The 17879-nt window shown below is 39.5% G+C and overlaps 1 long non-coding RNA gene across 1 annotated transcript in view; it reads right to left on the bottom strand.

Moving 5' to 3' along the window:
- The window catches only part of LOC311596901, a 70908-nt gene extending 57653 nt beyond the window's left edge, over positions 1 to 13255 (bottom strand). The window contains exon 1 of the long non-coding RNA XR_014779026.1: positions 13170 to 13255. This is a non-coding gene — a long non-coding RNA (uncharacterized lncRNA). The remainder of the gene's footprint in view (positions 1 to 13169) is intronic.
- Positions 13256 to 17879: the final 4624 nt, after the last annotated feature.

The following is a 17879-nucleotide window of genomic DNA, read 5'->3' as shown; positions in this document are numbered from 1 at the left end:
TGGTTTCAAACAGTAATTCTTTCTCTTCAGCCCTCTATGTACTGGTATTAGAGGTATAATCTGATACAGTTAGCGGTGCCTGATAACACAAAAAATATCGCAGAAGTAGTAATTTAAAGATTCAACAAAACACAAAATTAGATGAGAAGGTACATAATATTTACATGAAAACCAACAAGCATATGCATCACATGCAAGACAAATTTTAAATAAGATAATGTTGGATTTCTAGAATTTAATTTTATCAGCATACTCTTATTATTCAACATTTTTGCTTGGTGTAGAGGTCAAATGTACATGAAAATAAGTGTAACACAAATACTGAGCAAAGAAAGTACCTCAAGCTACAGTTCAACATTAAGTTAAGAATACATTTTAGCCACACTTCACATATTACACTTCCCCCTTGGCTGGGAGGCCCTGCAGGTTTACAGTAAGGGGTTGAAGGATATACAATTGAGGCCTGATAGGCTGTGGTCAGGTGGTGGGTGGAGAGCCCCTCTCCCCGTCTCATATGTCTAGGGGAGTGGAATAGGGCAGAAGAGAGAGGAAGGATAAGAATGGGAAGATACAAGTGAGTGGATCACAAGCAGGATGTAATATAAATAAATTATAATAAATAAATAATTTTTAAAAAAGAAAAAAAAAGACTTATGGAACTTCAGGTATTATCTGTCTGATGCTTTAGCTGAGAAGGGCTTCACAACTGGAAATTGTAATCAGGGAGGAAAAGAAAGACATTAAAAACACTGATGTTCAGATTTGGCACATCTTATCAAACAATTGGGAGCCTGTGAATGGTCATGTGATCATCACAGAAAGTGTGTAGGGCCCGAGTCTCCCTTGTGGGACTCTTGCTTGGGAAGAGTGTTTCCAGACAGCATTGTACTAAGGTTCCCTGAAGACAAAGCCTCAACACAGTGGCTGGGACCTTGTCTGGGATTTCAAGCAATGCGGGAGAGGGAAATCATTGAACTCAGTGCTGGCACTCCCTTCTCTCTGCCCCTTGGCCCACATGATGTGGACAGTGCTGGTCTTGGATGGGATTCTGCCATGACAGGTCAGAACCCTCTGAATCCACTACCAAAACAAACCTCTCCTCCCTTGGGTTGTTTCAGGATGTGTGATTGCAAGGAAAGTGACTGGCACACCTGTTTTCAGTCTGGACTGGATCTTTGTGTGCAATTCATCATGTGTCTCCTAAGTATTTGGGAGTACATTGTATTTAAATTAATGTTTGTCTCCTCCAAAGCCAAGGAGCTATACAGCAAAGTGGCAATCCACCTCCTTTGAATTTAAGGGACCTATTGGTCCCTGTGTGGTACAGGTGGCTTTACTCTGAACAATTAAAAGGCAGAGGCAGGCAGATTGCTGTGAGTTTGAGGTCCGCCTGGTCCACATTGTGAGTTCCTAGACAGACAAGGCTATGTAGAGAGACCTTGTCTCCAAAACAAAATGAACATGCAAAGATACTGAAGTACTGTATTATATAAGTACAGTTAAGTGCTACCATATTAAAGTGTAGGAAGCAGCTAGTATTACCAACCTGACTAAATATTTTAATACGTGCTCACAGAAGGGACATCATGGGCCACACAAAAAGGAGACAAAGAGGGGGCTCATTGGAAAGGAAGGTTTTACAGGAAAGGGAGGGGATGAGAGAGAAGAATGGGGATTGATAATAAATGAAATTCAATATACAAATTTATGAAACTGCCAAAACAATAATAAATTTAAAAAGTTAATCACAGGTATGAGAGCTTCTGTTCTACTAGGAATAGTTTCAATAAAGAAGGATTTTGTATTGACCATATGGGTTGAGTTGGGCAAAATAAGAATATTTTCAATACTTCATGTAGGTTTTTATAGACATCTCCCCTACTGAAGAATATGAAGGGCATTTTGGAATGTGCAGAGGTGTCCCTCATGCCCTGGATTCTTCTGTCAACAGCCGTTGCCTGGTGTCCTCCCTCAGTGACATGGCTGCCTAATTTACATTCCCAGAATGTCTAGCAATGTGTGAGTTCACTCAAGTGCAGTACAACTGTTTGTAGCTTAAAATTCCAGTCAATTTGCAGTTACTTCTTTCCCATTCAACATCAAGCAAACATTCTAACAAAAATTTTCACAGGAATAACGGAATTAGTCAGCTGTGACACCAGATAATCACAGACCAAAGCTCTAATGCTACATTTAGAATAAATAGCCACATTAAAGTTAAATATGAAGTTTAATCATTTGTAAAAAATCAAAGAGACCCATAACAACTGCTTTAGCACTTATCTGGATATATATTAGTTGAGACTGTAAATATATGAAAATGAAAATTAGTGTGTATAAATTAATTTTAGCAAATTGATTTGGTCTCTCTATCATCAATTCCAACCATTTTGAAAATGTTGTTTCTTGAATTGTAAAAGACAACTTCTCATTTAGACAGTGAAAATGGCTAATTTTGCAGAGTGTCTAGAAGCAATCAAACTTTTCATGACATTTCAAAGGTTTTTCAATGCTTCACATATGCCTGGGACTACAGATTAATATTTTTGATGCCATACCATTATCCAACATTTTGATGAGAAAATCAACTACAGATAGACTGAGGAATTTATTCACGATGATCTAAGAACTGGAGCCATATTTAAACCTCTGCTCATGGCATATGTCTGATTGCTGTAACTTCACATTTTAGTGTCTCTTGGGCATTTTTTGACTTAGAGTGCTAAAAGGTACTTTAAGAACATCTAGTACAAATATGAGGCACCATAGTACATTGACCATGTCCCCTTGGAGGAGAGACCTGGTGGCACTCAGAGGAAGGACAGCAGGTTACCAAGAAGAGATTTGATACCCTATGAGCATATACAGAGGAAGGTAATCCCCCTCAGGCACAGTCATAGGGGAGAGGAATAAGGGGAAAATGGGAGGGAGGGAAGAATGGGAGGATACAAGGGATGGGATAACCATTGAGATGTAACAAGAATAAATTAATAAAAAATTTTTAAAAATTAATAAAAATAAAAATAATCAAAAGTTTTGGAAAAGAAAAAAAACATCTGGTACAAACATGGCCCAAATTCATAATTCTTCATTGCTCCTGGAAGTCCTAGATATTTTATTTAGGACACAGTGTCTGGGGGAAGCGTGTATTACTAAGGTGTCACTGTAACAGAGGTTTTCTGGCACAGTCATGAAGCACAGAAACAGACCAACCTGGGTACATAGCTGTTCCTTTTCATGATTCACATGTACCTATCTCTGTCTACATTAAGCTAACTATTGTCGCATCCTCAGCTCCAACCCAAACCTTTCGTAGTTTGCCCTCATTCCATCACTTCAATAGTGAGACCCTTACCTGCGTCTATTATCCATCTTAATTGTTTAATTATGACAAATAATTTTCAGAAACTTGTGCCCTTACCTCCATGGGAAGTTTTTATTGTTTTGTTTTGCTTAACAATCATGGTACAGTGCTTAAATGTCCCTACTTCTGTTTAGTTTTACAGTCTTTGTCATTTCCAAGGGGCTTACATTAACATCCTTCCCACATGTGATAATTTAATATATTAATAGCCCAGTTCAATTTTGTTGTCAAATATTTACTTATTGCTGGAGTGCGCTGACCTCTTAAATAACTTTATTTTCAATTAAAACACATTTATACCATAATTTCATGGATTTTCAAAGATTTGTAGTAAGTGTATTTACTACTTCAGTGTTAAGTAGAAAAGTTTCATAAATAAATGAGGAAAAATAAGCAAACCTCACATTCAAAAGAATTCTGAATACATTACACAGTTACTATATTATACTATATCTTCAGGGATACAGAACACATTTCCTATCCTTAAAGTGTATAGTGCTTTTTTTTACTTCAAGTATAGACTAAAAAGAGTGTGTGTGGGGTGGGGGGGAGGAAGTTGGCCAAACAGTAGCTTAAGATAAATGGGGCAGTAAAAAAATATGGCTTCAACTTGGTGATTAAAGTTAATATTAGGTAAGGTCCCACAATGGTTTGTCCCCTTGACCAGGTGCAGGAGAACTGTATATTTATCTCTGTTATCTTTCCTTCAAATGTACAGAAACCTCGATCTAACTACAAGAAAAAAACAACAGTTACAACAAAAACCAACAACATCCAGAAAAGGCCCAGCTTAGGGATATAGTACAGAATTTGTGATCAGTATTTCTATTAACTTATAGGCCCCAGAAGCTGGTTTGAGAGACCATGGCTGCCGAGGGAGCCCTATAAAGACAGCATGACTAAATGCAAGATGATGCCTTCAATGGCAGGCCTAAATAGAAATAGGACATTTGGGCCAATGCAAACATACAAGCAAATATAAGCATTAATTGTTGTAATTTGTAACAATAGCCTCATAAACTGTAACCACTTATATTTACCATACCAACTATAAGAAACATGTCTATGATATTTATAACCATCCCACCGTCAATCTTTCTGTATATCTAAAACTATAACATCTTATTTCTAGAAGAAATATAGAAGGGACAGCATCGAAAAGGAGTGTAACAGTGGCAGAGATTAGCTTCAGTTATAGCAAGTTTATAGTAAATTCAAACCAAAAAATCAAAAGAAAAAACAAAACAATAAAAAAAAAAACCCAGCTCTTAAAACTCCAAGCTAGAACTCAAAGAAGGACAGTATGATCAACTTACAGATAATAATGATTCTTCATTGGAGGTGAATCTGAGGAAACTGGTTCTGATGCAATTTTAAAATCCACCGAAATGTACGGTGATTAAGAGGAGGAGAAGACATTTCGTGATCATCTCTCTTTTTTTTAAGAATATGCAAATATTTGAAGTGTGTAATAGACAAATATGATTTAGAGAAACCCACGCATCTGGGAAGAGATGACGGCGCTATTCAGTGGCAGGCAGGGTTGGAGTGTCGCTGACCCTTGTGGATGCTCCACAGTAGCTTCCTGCAGGAAGCCCTGGAATTAGTTCAGGCGATTTCTCTCTTCTTTGAGACATCTCCATGGATTCTAAGTGGTTGTTTATCCAAATATGCTTTTCATTTGTACCTTAAAAAAAAAAAGGTATTTCTAAAAATCCTATTGCTTTTTCTCTTCCAAGAGTCAAGTTTCATATTTCTTTGTTCAACAGTGAATGAGTCCACAGGATATCTTATTTTCTATCTCTTTGGACAGGACTGGCTGAAGTATTTCTCCTGACACTAGGAAGTCAGTGGGAACTCTGATGATATGCCAGTAGTCTCCTCTTTCACCTGGATGAGTTCCTTTCCATGTGTTACCTGTTTCCTTTCTTCAGGGTGAGATCATAGATGTAAGATGTGCCAAACCTGAACATCAGTGTTTTTAATGTCTTTCTTTTCCTCACTGATTACAATTTCCAGTTGTGAAGCCCTTCTCAGCTAAAGCATCAGACAGATACAGTAACCTCTGTTTCAAAGAGAATGATAGTGTCTTGCTAAATTTTTAAAAGAGTTCTACCACCTATGAAAAGCCTAATTTCCAGCGCCACCCTGCTTTCAGCTGGTTCCCAGAGAAGCATAGCTCAATCTGGAGGAAGCGACCCTTGGCAACCACTATAGCCAGATCTCTAAAATGGCCGCCAAACCTCCATCTCCTCTTGACAAATTCTTACAAAGATTTTTGCTTAAATATAGCATCATGAATGCACAGCTGCAGAGGATGTGCAAAACAGCCAAAAATTGTACACATTGCAATCTGTGGTGGATTTTGCTTTCTTTTTATATCTAGGGTGTCATTTCAAACAGCCATGTGGATGCTGTCACTGGCACACTGCCATTTCTCTGGCACATTCATAAAACAATTGGAATGGTAGTGACGAGGTGCTGTTCCCAGAGATGCGAATGCCATGTGAAACAGCTTTCCTTTCACTGAAATCAGCCTGAGACAAGAATGGGCAATGGTTTAGGGGCCATCCACAAATAATGACTTAGTGCAGTTGAGAAGAAGCACTAGTAATCCCCACCTGTGTCTTGTGTTTTCACATAGGAGTTAGCCTTTAGGGTATTTAAGGACCTTAAATATCACTTGGGAGCACTGTCACATCCACTCCAGCACCGACTGTAAAGGCATCCCCTGGTTAAGAATAATGTTGTGATGTAAGTTCCAGGCATCAGAGTTCTTGAGGGCTGGAGAGAGCAAGGAGATTCCATGACATATTTAGCATATGCTGTAGAAAATATTCATATCCACAAAACACATCATCTCTATATATACTAGAAAAGGAGTTACTAGAAATGACACATGGGGACGCCTGTACATATGGTGTTTATTTTCAAGAATGGAGACAGAGTCTTCCTTAGCAATGTGATCAAGTTATAATTGAACCAGGGACACAGTTCAGTTTTTCCCTTTAAATTCCCAAAGTTCTTAAACTGTTTAGAAGATGCAAGGCCTACACAGCTCAAAATACATGTAAGTTGTTTCATAAGGAATCATTTGGTCCTTGAGCGAACTGGGTGGAAGTGTGTGGAAATAGTGGTTGGAGTGTTTTTGAAATCAGTAACAGAATCTGCCAAGGAAGAACTTTGTGAATAGGAGTAACGTAAATCTGAGCATGATGCTGACACTGAAGATAGGACCTCCCAATACACAGATTTTATGTATATCTTCTAAGATGTTGAGACATAAATATTGGGCAGTATGGCCTCTGCACTCATCTGATATCATTAATAAGAAGACTCAATGTAATAAAACATCATTAGCAGACAAATGTGCTGGTAAAATGGAGAAGTGCGCTTCCATCTTAGATATTCATGGCACACATTAGGAAATAAAAGGTTTCACAGTTTAATTGGGCATTAGCCAGCCAATTAAAAGACTAAAAGCAAGGAAATGTACAACTAGGAAGATTTTTTTAAGGAAGATATTCAAAGAATTAAGTAAAATTAAGGTGCTTGGAGAAGAGAGTAGGAGTCCAGGAGGCTGTGGGAGATGATCCAGATATCAAAATGGCAACAGGGATGAGGACATCAGACATGCTTCCCAGGAAGGACTAGATCTTAGTGTATAAACAAGAAGGACATCAACATGGCAGTGAGGTGGCCATGTTCACAGGGGCCTAGAGTACCGTGTTAAGGCTGTTAAAATTATCATAAGTTGGCTTCACCCTGACTTGGTGTTTTGTACAACACCAGGCCCAGTATGTGAGAACCAGGCATGAGTCAAAGAAGATGTCAAAAGATAAAGGAAGAAGCAGACAAATCCAGAACACATGAAGGACAGTGTAGCAGAGATGTATAGGCACAAGCATGTCACATGCTACAGTCAGAAGCAAGAAAGAAGCCCTTCCTACTCCTTCTACAAAGCAGAGGATAGAGTTCATATCCTAAAGTCAGGAAACAGATCACAAACTGGGGATGGACCTGGGCTCTTTCAAAATCTATTAATCTTTCAAATGTTGGCTAAGATATATTCTGGGTGCTGCTGACTGAGACAACACACTCAGCTATCAGAATGACTTTGTTCTATGTCTCTGGGCTGCCTGCTAGGATCATCAGGCATAGAAAATTGCAGTTGTGATGAAGAACCTTGGTCTTATGTCAAGATGTTTCTCTACAGATATGTATTTGACAAATATTGTCCCATTTTTCTCTTCACTATTATTGAGAAAAGCTGGTAATATTGAAAGAAATGAGCCTCAGAGATGATGGGTACACTAGCCCATGATCGTATACTTAGTAACTAACTGAGTTATAACATGGTATGGTGTTCTAAACACAGAGAATGTAGTTATGCTGGTACCAAGAATAGACAGCAGAGAAGAATGCTTATATAGAGAGGACCCTCAGTGAAGGTACAGATATGTTGGCTCAACAAGCCACTATCCAGCCTGGAGAGGAGGGACTCAACATACATTCAGTGACTCTTTAATGAGTAGATAGTAGATAGTAATGGGCCATGCCAAACAGTTACAAAATACAGTTTGCTCATTGCATACCATGATGCCCTTCTCTCAAGGAAGAAATGCAGGCACCTATTCATCTCAGTTACTAAAAATTTTACAAAATATGGAATGAAGATTATCCCTCTCTACTGAAACTTGGTGCAAATGAAAAGTCTTTTGTTCAAGAAGGCACAAGTTGTCAGACACTTTAATCACTGGAAGATATTTTGATTCTCATCAAATGATATATTTTCACTCATTTTTTCCCTAACTCCTAAATAAATTCACACTCTAATTCTTCAGGCTACAGCAGAAAACATCCTTAGTGATGAACATGGGTGCAGGTACCAGATGGTTCACTAGTGGAAGGACAAGAAGTGAATATAAGGGGAGAGCAGGACCAAAATAGGGCCTAGTTCTTGCAAGAAAGATTATGAGGTGTCTTTTCTATTGATCAGGGGGGTTCTTCCAAAATGACACAAATGCAGAACTGCCAAAGAGATGTATATGCAAACATATTAAATTCTGATAGCCCACAAATGTACAATGATGGGGCTTAGACTGCCCAGGGGCTTAGAGGATGCTTCAGTTTAGAATCTGCTAATGGGATTTTATTTTTATAGTATTCAGTAATTTCTGAGTGACTATTTGACAGCACAGACACTTTTGAATACTTAATTGATTGAATTTCATTACCCCAGAAGTACTGTCATTTATTCTAAGGTTGGAACACTATTTTCTGCAGTCTACTTGGATGTGAGATGAAATAACAGAAGAATTGGGAGTGAGGAAGTGAGGAGTTATCTCCAGAGACGGTTATTACTAGGTAAAAACAAAGAAAAATAGGAGATCTTGAGAATGTGGAGAAACCTGTAGTTTTCAATGATAAATTCTTAAAAAAAAACCAATACTCTGAAATGTATTAGAGATGACAGTATAAAAATATGTGTAATTTAGTAAGTTTATTGTAGGATGGTAGCACAGAGAGTGAAATCTAGAAATGGAAGTCAGCCCTTCATTGTGTGTATGTGCGTGTGTCTTGTCTGTGTCTGTATGTGTGTGTGTGTATGTGTGTGTGTGTGTGTGTGTGTGTGTGTGTGTGTGTGTGTGAGAGAGAGAGAGAGAGAGAGAGAGAGAGAGAGAGAGAGAGAGAGAGAGAGAGAAGATTATAAAAAACCTAAAAACTGTAGCTAAATTCTAGCCACAGGTCAACAAGGTGTCTTTGTCCAAAGAAACTGTATCCAGGTTTCAGCACATAGTGGCTATAAGGATTGGTCAGTGGAGGAATACATTGGTGGGTTCTAGTGCACCTGACATAAGGGGTCCTCCAGTGAGGGAATAGATTAGATTTGGGTTCCAGTACTCAGCTGCCCAAGTAGTTAAAGGAATGTTTTATATGCCCAAGAGATCCACAGAGAATTGCTTGCACTCTAAGTAATGTGATGGTTTGAAAAAGAGTGGCCGCCCTAGATTTGAATGTTTGGTCACCAGGGAGTGGGACTTCTTGAGAAGGATTAGGAGGTCTGAAGAGTGCTTTGGCATCAGACATCAAGACACAGAGTTTGGAGGTTCCCCTGCTGGGTTTTTAGTTTTGTTACGGTTCACTATGTCCTCCTCATGCTTCTTTTCCTCCTCTTTGGAATGGTAATGTATATTTCCTGCCATTGTCTGATGGCAGTGCATGATCTGGTTTTTAATTTTGATTCTACTGGGATTTCCAGTTAAGAGATTGCCATGGGTCTCAGAAGAGACTTTGCACCTAAGACTTTTAAACAGCGTTAAGTCTGTTTTAGGCTATGGAAAAATTTAAAGTTGGACTGAATGCATTTTTGCCTTGTGATATGACTACAAGCCTATGGGGTCTGGAAGTAGAACATAGTGGTTTGAATAGGAATGTCCCTCATAGGCTCATAGATTTAAACACTTAGTCATCTGAGAGTGGCACTATTTGAAAAGAATTAAGAGTTGTAGTCTTTTCGGAGAAAGTGTGTCACTGTGGGTGAGCTTTCATGTTTTTTTCCAAAGTCCAAGCCAGGGATAGTGTCTTTCTCTTCCAGTTGCCTGTGGATTTGGATGTAAAAATCTCAAGCTCCTTTCTCCAGCACCATGTCTGCCTGCATGCCACCATGAGAATGAACTAAACCTGTCGCGTCCTCCTGCCGGCAGGAACGACGCAGACACCAGGATTCTTCTCAATCATGCTTTATTGGGAGCATCCTTTGAAGCTGAAGCGAAAGACCCCGAATGCCTGTGAGCACGCCTCTTAAATACTGTCTGGATGTGGCATGTCAATGTCTCATTGGTTACATTCGGATGCCTCATTAGCATGTCTCATTAGCATGTCCCATTAGCATGCCCGCATTAGCATGCCCGCAGATGAGAGGCTGTGTTGGAGTACTTCATTTGCATACCCCTGTCGGGAGGGGTGCATTGAGAGGGCTTATGTCTGCGCATGTGCGGGAGCTGTAGCAACTGTAACAGTTGCTACCAAGTGGTAATGGTCGCTGCCATTATCGGGTGTGGCCGCGCCTTACATAAACCTCTGAGAGCATAAGCAAGCCACAATTAAATGCCTTCTTTTCTAAGAGTTGCCATGGCCATGGTGTTTCTTCATTGCAATAGAATTATTGACTAAGACAAGTTATAATTAATTAATTACTAATTAAGACAAGTTACAACTTATACTTCCTCTCATGATCAACTAGTTGGAAGAAGGGTTTTTTTTAAATATTTTTATATGCAAGAGACAGAGGGAGGGAGGGGGCAGTTAATCACAGGGATGTTTCAAAGAAAAGCTCTTTTTCAATCCTTTACTGCTAATATTGACTAACTAAAAGGGCTAAGCTCAACTGTGACCAAAGTAGCACAGCTTCTATGGAAAAGATGGGCTGACTTCCACAGCTCCCGTCCAACAATAAACTTACTAAATTGCATATATTTTTATACTGTCATCTCCAATACATTTCGGGTTCCAGCACACAGTGGCTGTAAGGACCGCCACTGGTGCCCTGACACAGAGTAATTTTATTCATTGTGAGGAATTCCAAAAGTATTAGCAAACGAAGGCTAATCACCTAACTTCACTGTTTCCCCCCAAGCCTAAAACTTTCTGTCCTGGAAACTAATGAATTTTGGAGCCTTGACTTTTACATCTGTGCAAATGGCAGCACTACCCCAACTTTTCAAAAAGAGCTTGTGAATGTTCCATGAAGGGAGGGGAAGATGAAAAGAACCTGGCTTAAAAACTAGTAGCAATTGGAAATTTTATATTTTCTATTAAAGTTGCTCTCTACACTGTCTTTTGCCCTGGTCTTCATGTACTTTCCCCAGTCAAAACTTCTTCCTCAGCCCCAGGACTTTCTAAATTTTAACAGGAACGCCCTCTCTCTCCCTAGATCATCTATTTATTTTTCTCACTCTCTGCTGGAAACAGCAGTAGCAGCAGCAGCAGCAACAACAACAACAACAACAAACCTCATTCATTTGGATTGTAAAAAGTAACAGATCTTATGGAGATACGGCATGAAACTGCTTACCTGTGGGTTCTGTGTCCATACCTATTACTTAAGACTCGCATTGGTCTTCCTTACAAAAAAGGAAAGCCTCGGTGATATATAAATACTTCAGTCCTCTACAGAGCTGAAAATTCCCTGCCTGAAATAATATTTCCTTGGCATCTGAAACAGATGCACGTGGCTCCATTGTTTCTAGCATCTCCTCTGAGAGTATGGTTATCATCTTTAAAACAAAGAAGCTGCAAGTTGCTCTGCCCGTTCTACCACCACGCCTTAGAAACAGCACTATGAAACCACTCGCAGAACACAGTATTTTAAGGGACAATCTTAAACTCTGGTGCCACGAGGCAGACTCGACTGCTATCAAGCAGCTTAAACAATTCTGCACTGCCATGACCGCCCTCCTATTAAACAAAAACCATTTCTGGTTCTCTTTGCTTCATCAAAATTGGGGCCTGCTGGGCTATGCCAGCCCATGTTTGTGACAGATTCTGGACCACGAAATAAATTACTCCTTCATAACTGCTTTTCAATGAAGACTTACCAAACATAATTAATGTTTTGTTTGAGCCCAGCTGTCCATAGCTCTTTTGAGATTTGAGTTGTGTTTTACCTGTGGTATCTGGTGCTGTATCCCTAGCCCATCATGGTCTCTCTTACTTAGCTAGAACCCAGACATTAACCACAAAATTTTTTTATTCTCTCTAATTGCTTCTTGCAAATTCCCACATTTAGTGATTTATTTTTCCTCTACTACATTCCAACATTTAAAATGTTTATTGTCTATAAACATTGAAGTGCTCTGTAAATCATTCATCTGCTCAATCAATTCATAATCTGAAATCAAGTGACACTTTACCTCTGCGTTTGCCAAGCCAACACACGGAAACACGTATATTCAGATAATTTTACCATTGGCAGAGCAGGTGTGAGTTTGCTACTCTGATTTAGTGAGACTCTTCCTACTGGAAAGAGCCATTCAGGTTTTGACATGACTGGGATGGTTTCTAATAAAGTACCTTGCGGGCGGATTCCAAGATGGCACCGACCAATAAGCCACGTATCTGATCTACTCCGAGGAGACCTAGCCTAGCCCCCTGGGACAAGCAACATCCCGGAGGTGCTAAACGTACTCCCCAAACTCTGGAACGGAATCCACATGCAAACTGCAGCCTGCATATAAAGCACAGACTCACTGTTTAGGGAGGGGATTTTCTGGAATGCCCAGCCAGAGGAGTCTCAGTGAAGAGGGTGAATCTGCCCTAGGATTCCTCCTTCCACACCACCTCAAACTGCTGAGGTCACCCACCTAGGCCGAGTGGAAACACAGGTGGCAGGACCCAACAGAGACAGCTAAAGTGGGACTGCAGCTCGTTGGCCATCTGGGGCCCAGCCTAACACCAATCACAGCAGACTGAACCTGCAAACAGCGCCAGTGAGAAATCAGCTTGGACGTGCCCACAGACTTATTGGGAGACCTGGGTCTTGCCCAGAGTGATAGTTGAGCATCAGAGCCCGGCGGGAAGATTTCATTCTGCGGGTGACCACCAGAGCTCTGCAACCCTATTGTTCCTACCCAGCCGAGCCGCAAGGCACTGGCCCTACACTCCCTGAATGAAAGAGCCTAGCTGGGACTCCTGGCCCGAGAAAGGCAGGCACTCTCACATTATCAGGAGATGAAATGTGAGTCTATACAGGGTATAGAGACAGACCTAAAAGACAGCTACACCCCCAGAAGATCTAATTTACCTGGGGTCTTGACTACAAAGCCACAGGAAGGACAGGCAGCTGGGATCAACCTACACAACCAGAACGTTTGTGTGCAGACCTTAGTCTAGGTCCAAAAACTGCTGATCTGAATTACAGCAGTAAAGTCCAAACAGAAATCTACTTTGGCTGACTCAGCCTGGAGCCCACGATGCAGAGGAAAATCACAAGGAGTGAAACAGGATCACATACCTGTTCCACGGAAATACTCCCTGATCCCCACAGGCAAGAGCACCTGACCTATAATCAGTCATCAATTAACCACTCTCAACCAGCGAAGGTCACTACAAAATACCTTCCAACATCAGAGCCATCAAAATGACAAGAGGACAGCGAAAGAACGTTAACAAAAACCAAAACAATTTGGCATCTCCGGATCCCAGCATTCCCAATGAAAACAACCTGGAGAACCTAACAGCAATGGATTGTCAAGAAAATGACCTCAAGTCCTTAGTAAAGAAGATGATAATGGAAGAAACAAATAAAATCTGTAAACAAATGCAGGAGGAGGCAAACAAGAGGGCTGAAAAGTTAAAAGAGTCATATAAAGAGGCACTTGAAGAATTTCAGAAAAATATAAATAACCAGATGAAGGAAATCATTAAAACAGTCCAAGACATGAAGCTAAAAATGGTAGCTATGATACAGGAACACACAGAAGAAAAACGTGATCAAGAGGCATCAGAGAAGAAAGCAAGCATCTCAGAGGTAGCCTTATCTAACAGATTGCAAGAAATGGAAGAACTAATACTGGGACTTGAAGATACAATCACAGAACTGGAAACCACCATCCAGGAAAATGCTAAATCTGAAAAGTTGCTGACACAGAGCAGTCATGAAATAAAAGACAACGTGAAAAGACAAAACTTGAGAATAATAGGGATAGAGGAGGCAACCGGCTCCACAGCCCAGAAAATATCTTTACTCGAATAATAGAAGAAAATTTCCCCAATTTGAAGAAGGAGATGCATACGAGCATACAAGAGGCCTACATAACACCAAATAGAATAGACCTGAAAAGAAAATCTTCCCACCACATAATAATAACAACACAAAATATACAGAACAAGGAAAAAATGTTAAAAGCATCAAGAGAAAAAGGCCGAGTAACATATGAAGGCAAACCTATCAGAATTACTCCTGACTTCTCAGCAGAGACCATGAAAGCCAGAAGGGCCTGGTCAGAGGTTCTGCAAACCCTAAGAGAACACAGATACCGGGCAAGACTACTATATCCAGCAAAATTATCAATAACCATTGACAGAGAAGACAAGATATTCCATGACAAAAACAAATTCAAACAGTACCTAGCCACAAATCCGGCTTTACAGAAGTTACTAGAAGGAAAACTCCACCCCAACTGGTCAAACTACAACCAAAACTGCATAGGAAATAGGTAACTATACCATTGCAAAATCACAACCTCACAAAATCTCGACTGTTACAAATACCAAAAATGAAGGGACTTACCAATCACTGGTCATTAATATCTCTCAATGTCAATGGTCTCAATTCTCCAATAAAAAGACACAGACTAATGGAGTGGATGCATAAACATGACCCAACATTCTTCTGCATTCAAGAAACACATCTCAACCACAAGGACAGACATTGCCTCAGAGTAAAAGGTTAGGGAAAAATATTCCAAGCAAATGGTCACAAGAAACAAGGTGGAGTAGCCATTCTAATATCTAATAAAATAGACTTCCAACCAAAATCAATCAAAAGAGACGAGGATGGACACTTCGTACTCGTCAAAGGTAAAGTCAACCAAAAAGACATCACGATTTTGAACATCTATGCTCTGAATACAAGGGCTCCCACATTTGTAAAAAAGTTATTAACAAAGCTTGCCCCACTCTTCGACACCCACACAATAGTGGGAGACTTCAACACCCCACTTTCATTCAAGGATAGGTCTTTGATTCAAAAACTGAGCCGGGAAATAACCTCATTAACCAATGTCATGAATCAAAAGGATCTAACAGATATCTACAGAACTTTCCACCCAAACGCAAAGGAATATACCTTTTTCTCAGCACCCCATGGAACGTTCTCTAAAATTGATCACATAGTTGGTCACAAAGCAAACCTCAACAGATACAAAAAGATTGAAATAATACCTTGTATCTTATCAGATCACCATGGTCTAAGGCTGGACTTCAACAACAACAGAAATAACAAGAAGCATACTAACACCTGGAAACTAAGCAACTTTCTACTTAATGACACATAGGTCACGGAAGAAATAAGGGAAGAAATAAAAGACTTCCTGAAATTCAATGAAAATGATGGAACAACATACCCAAATTTGTGGGACACATTGAAAGCAGTGCTAAGAGGAAAATTCATAGCACTAAGTGCCTTTAAAAAGAAAATGGAATCATCCCACATAAACAACTTAACAACACATCTGGAAGCTCTAGAAAAAAAAGAAGCAGAAACACCCAAGAGAAGTAGACGCCTAGAAATAATCAAGCTCAGGGCTGAAATCAATAAATTAGAAACAGAGAACAATCCAGAGAATCAACAAAGCCAAGAGCTGGTTCTTTGAGAAAATTAACAAGATAGACAAACCATTAGCCAATCTAACTAAAAGACAGAGAAACACTATCCAAATTAACAAAATCAGAAATGAAAAGGGAGACGTAACAACAGACATCTAAGAAATACAAAGAATCGTTAGCACCTACTTTAAAGGCATTTATGCCACAAAATTTGAAAATTTAATGGAAATGGACAAATTTCTCGACCGATTCCATTTACCAAAATTGAACCAAGACCAGATAAACAAATTAAATAGCCCTATTTCACCTATAGAAATAGAAGCAACCATTGATAGTCTCCCAACCAAAAAAAGCCCAGGGCCAGATGGTTTCAGCGCAGAATTCTACCAGTCCTTCAAAGAGGAGCTAATACCGATACTATTCAAGCTATTCCGAAAGATAGAAATGGAGGGAATATTACCAAACTCCTTCTATGAGGCCACGGTCATATTGATACCTAAACCTCACAAATACCCAACAAAAAAAAAAGAGAATTTCAGACCAATTTTTCTTATGAACATTGATGCAAAAATACTCAACAAAATACTCGCAAAGCGAATACAACAGCATATCAAAGACATCATTCATCATGACCAGGTAGGCTTCATTCCAGGCATGCAGGGATGGTTTAACATATGGAAATCTATCAATGTAATCCATCATATAAACAAACTGAAAGAGAAAAACCACATGATCATCTCTTTAGATGCAGAAAAAGCATTTGACAAAATCCAACACCCATTTATGTTTAAAGTTCTGGAGAGATCGGGAATACAAGGCACTTATCTAAACATAATAAAGGCTATATACAGCAAACCAACAGCCAACATTAAATTAAATGGAGAGATACTCAAGGAAATCCCTCCAAAATCGGGAACCAGATAAGGCTGCCCTCTGTCCCCATATCTCTTCAATATAGTTTTTGAAGTTCTAGCCAGAGCAATAAGACATCAAAAGGAGATCAAGGGGATCCAAATGGGAAAGGAAGAAGTAAAATTATCCCTATTTGCAGATGATATGATAGTGTATATAAGTGACCCACAAAATTCCACCAAAGAACTCCTACAACTAATCAACACCTTCAGCAAATTGGCAGGATACAAAATAAACTCAAAAAAGTCAGTAGCTTTCCTGTATACAAATGACAAACAGGCAGAGGAAGAAATTAGGAAAACTACTCCCTTCATGATAGCCACAAGCAATAGAAAATATGTAGGAGTAACTCTAACCAAGCAAGTGAAGGACTTATTAGAAAAAAAAACTTCAAACCTCTGAAGAAAGAGATTGAAGATGACATCAGAAGATGGAGGGATTTACCTTGTTTGTGGATCGGGAGAATCAACATAGTAAAAATGGCCATCTTACCAAAAGCAATTTACAGATTCAACGCAATCCCTACAAAATATTTTGAAGATATTGAAAGATCAATTCTCAAATTCATATGGAGAAATAAAAAACCCAGAATAGCAAAAACAATCCTATACAATAAAAGATCCTCCGGAGGAATCTCCATACCTGATCTCAAGCTGTACTACAGAGCCACAATAATTAAAACAGCATGGTACTGGCAAAGTAATAGGCTGGTGGATCAATGAAATCGAATTGAAGACCCAGAGATGAATACACACACATTTGCTCAGTTGATTTTTGACTAAGAAGCCAAATCTATTCAATGGAAAAATGATAGCATCTTCAACAAATGGTGCTGATCTAACTGGATGTCTACATGTAGAAAAATGCAATTAGACCCTTATTTGTCACCATGCACAAAACTCAAGTCCAAGTGGATTAAAGACCTCAACTTAAAACCAGAGACATTAATTCAGTTAGGGGAAAAAGTGGGGAAGAGCCTGGGACACATAGGCACAGAAAACAACTTCCTGAACAGTACACCAACAGCCCAGGCCTTAATGTCAACAATTAATTAATGGGACCTCATGAGGCTGAGAAGCTTCTGTGAGGCAGAAGACACTGTCAGTAGAACAAAGCCTATAGACTGGGAAAAGATCTTCACCAACGCTTCATCTGACAAAGGTTTAATATCCAAAATATATAAAGTACTCAAGAAATTAAACACCACAAAACCAAACAACCCAATTGCAAAATGGGGCTTGGAACTAAACAGAGAATTCTCAACAGAGGAATA

Source organism: Acomys minous (assembly GCF_964271855.1).
Source record: "Acomys minous genome assembly, chromosome: 4".
In the NCBI taxonomy this organism is placed as follows: Eukaryota; Metazoa; Chordata; class Mammalia; order Rodentia; family Muridae; genus Acomys; species Acomys minous.
The sequence above is the reverse complement of the archived record's forward strand: the minus strand, read 5'-3'. Positions and strand labels throughout refer to the sequence as shown.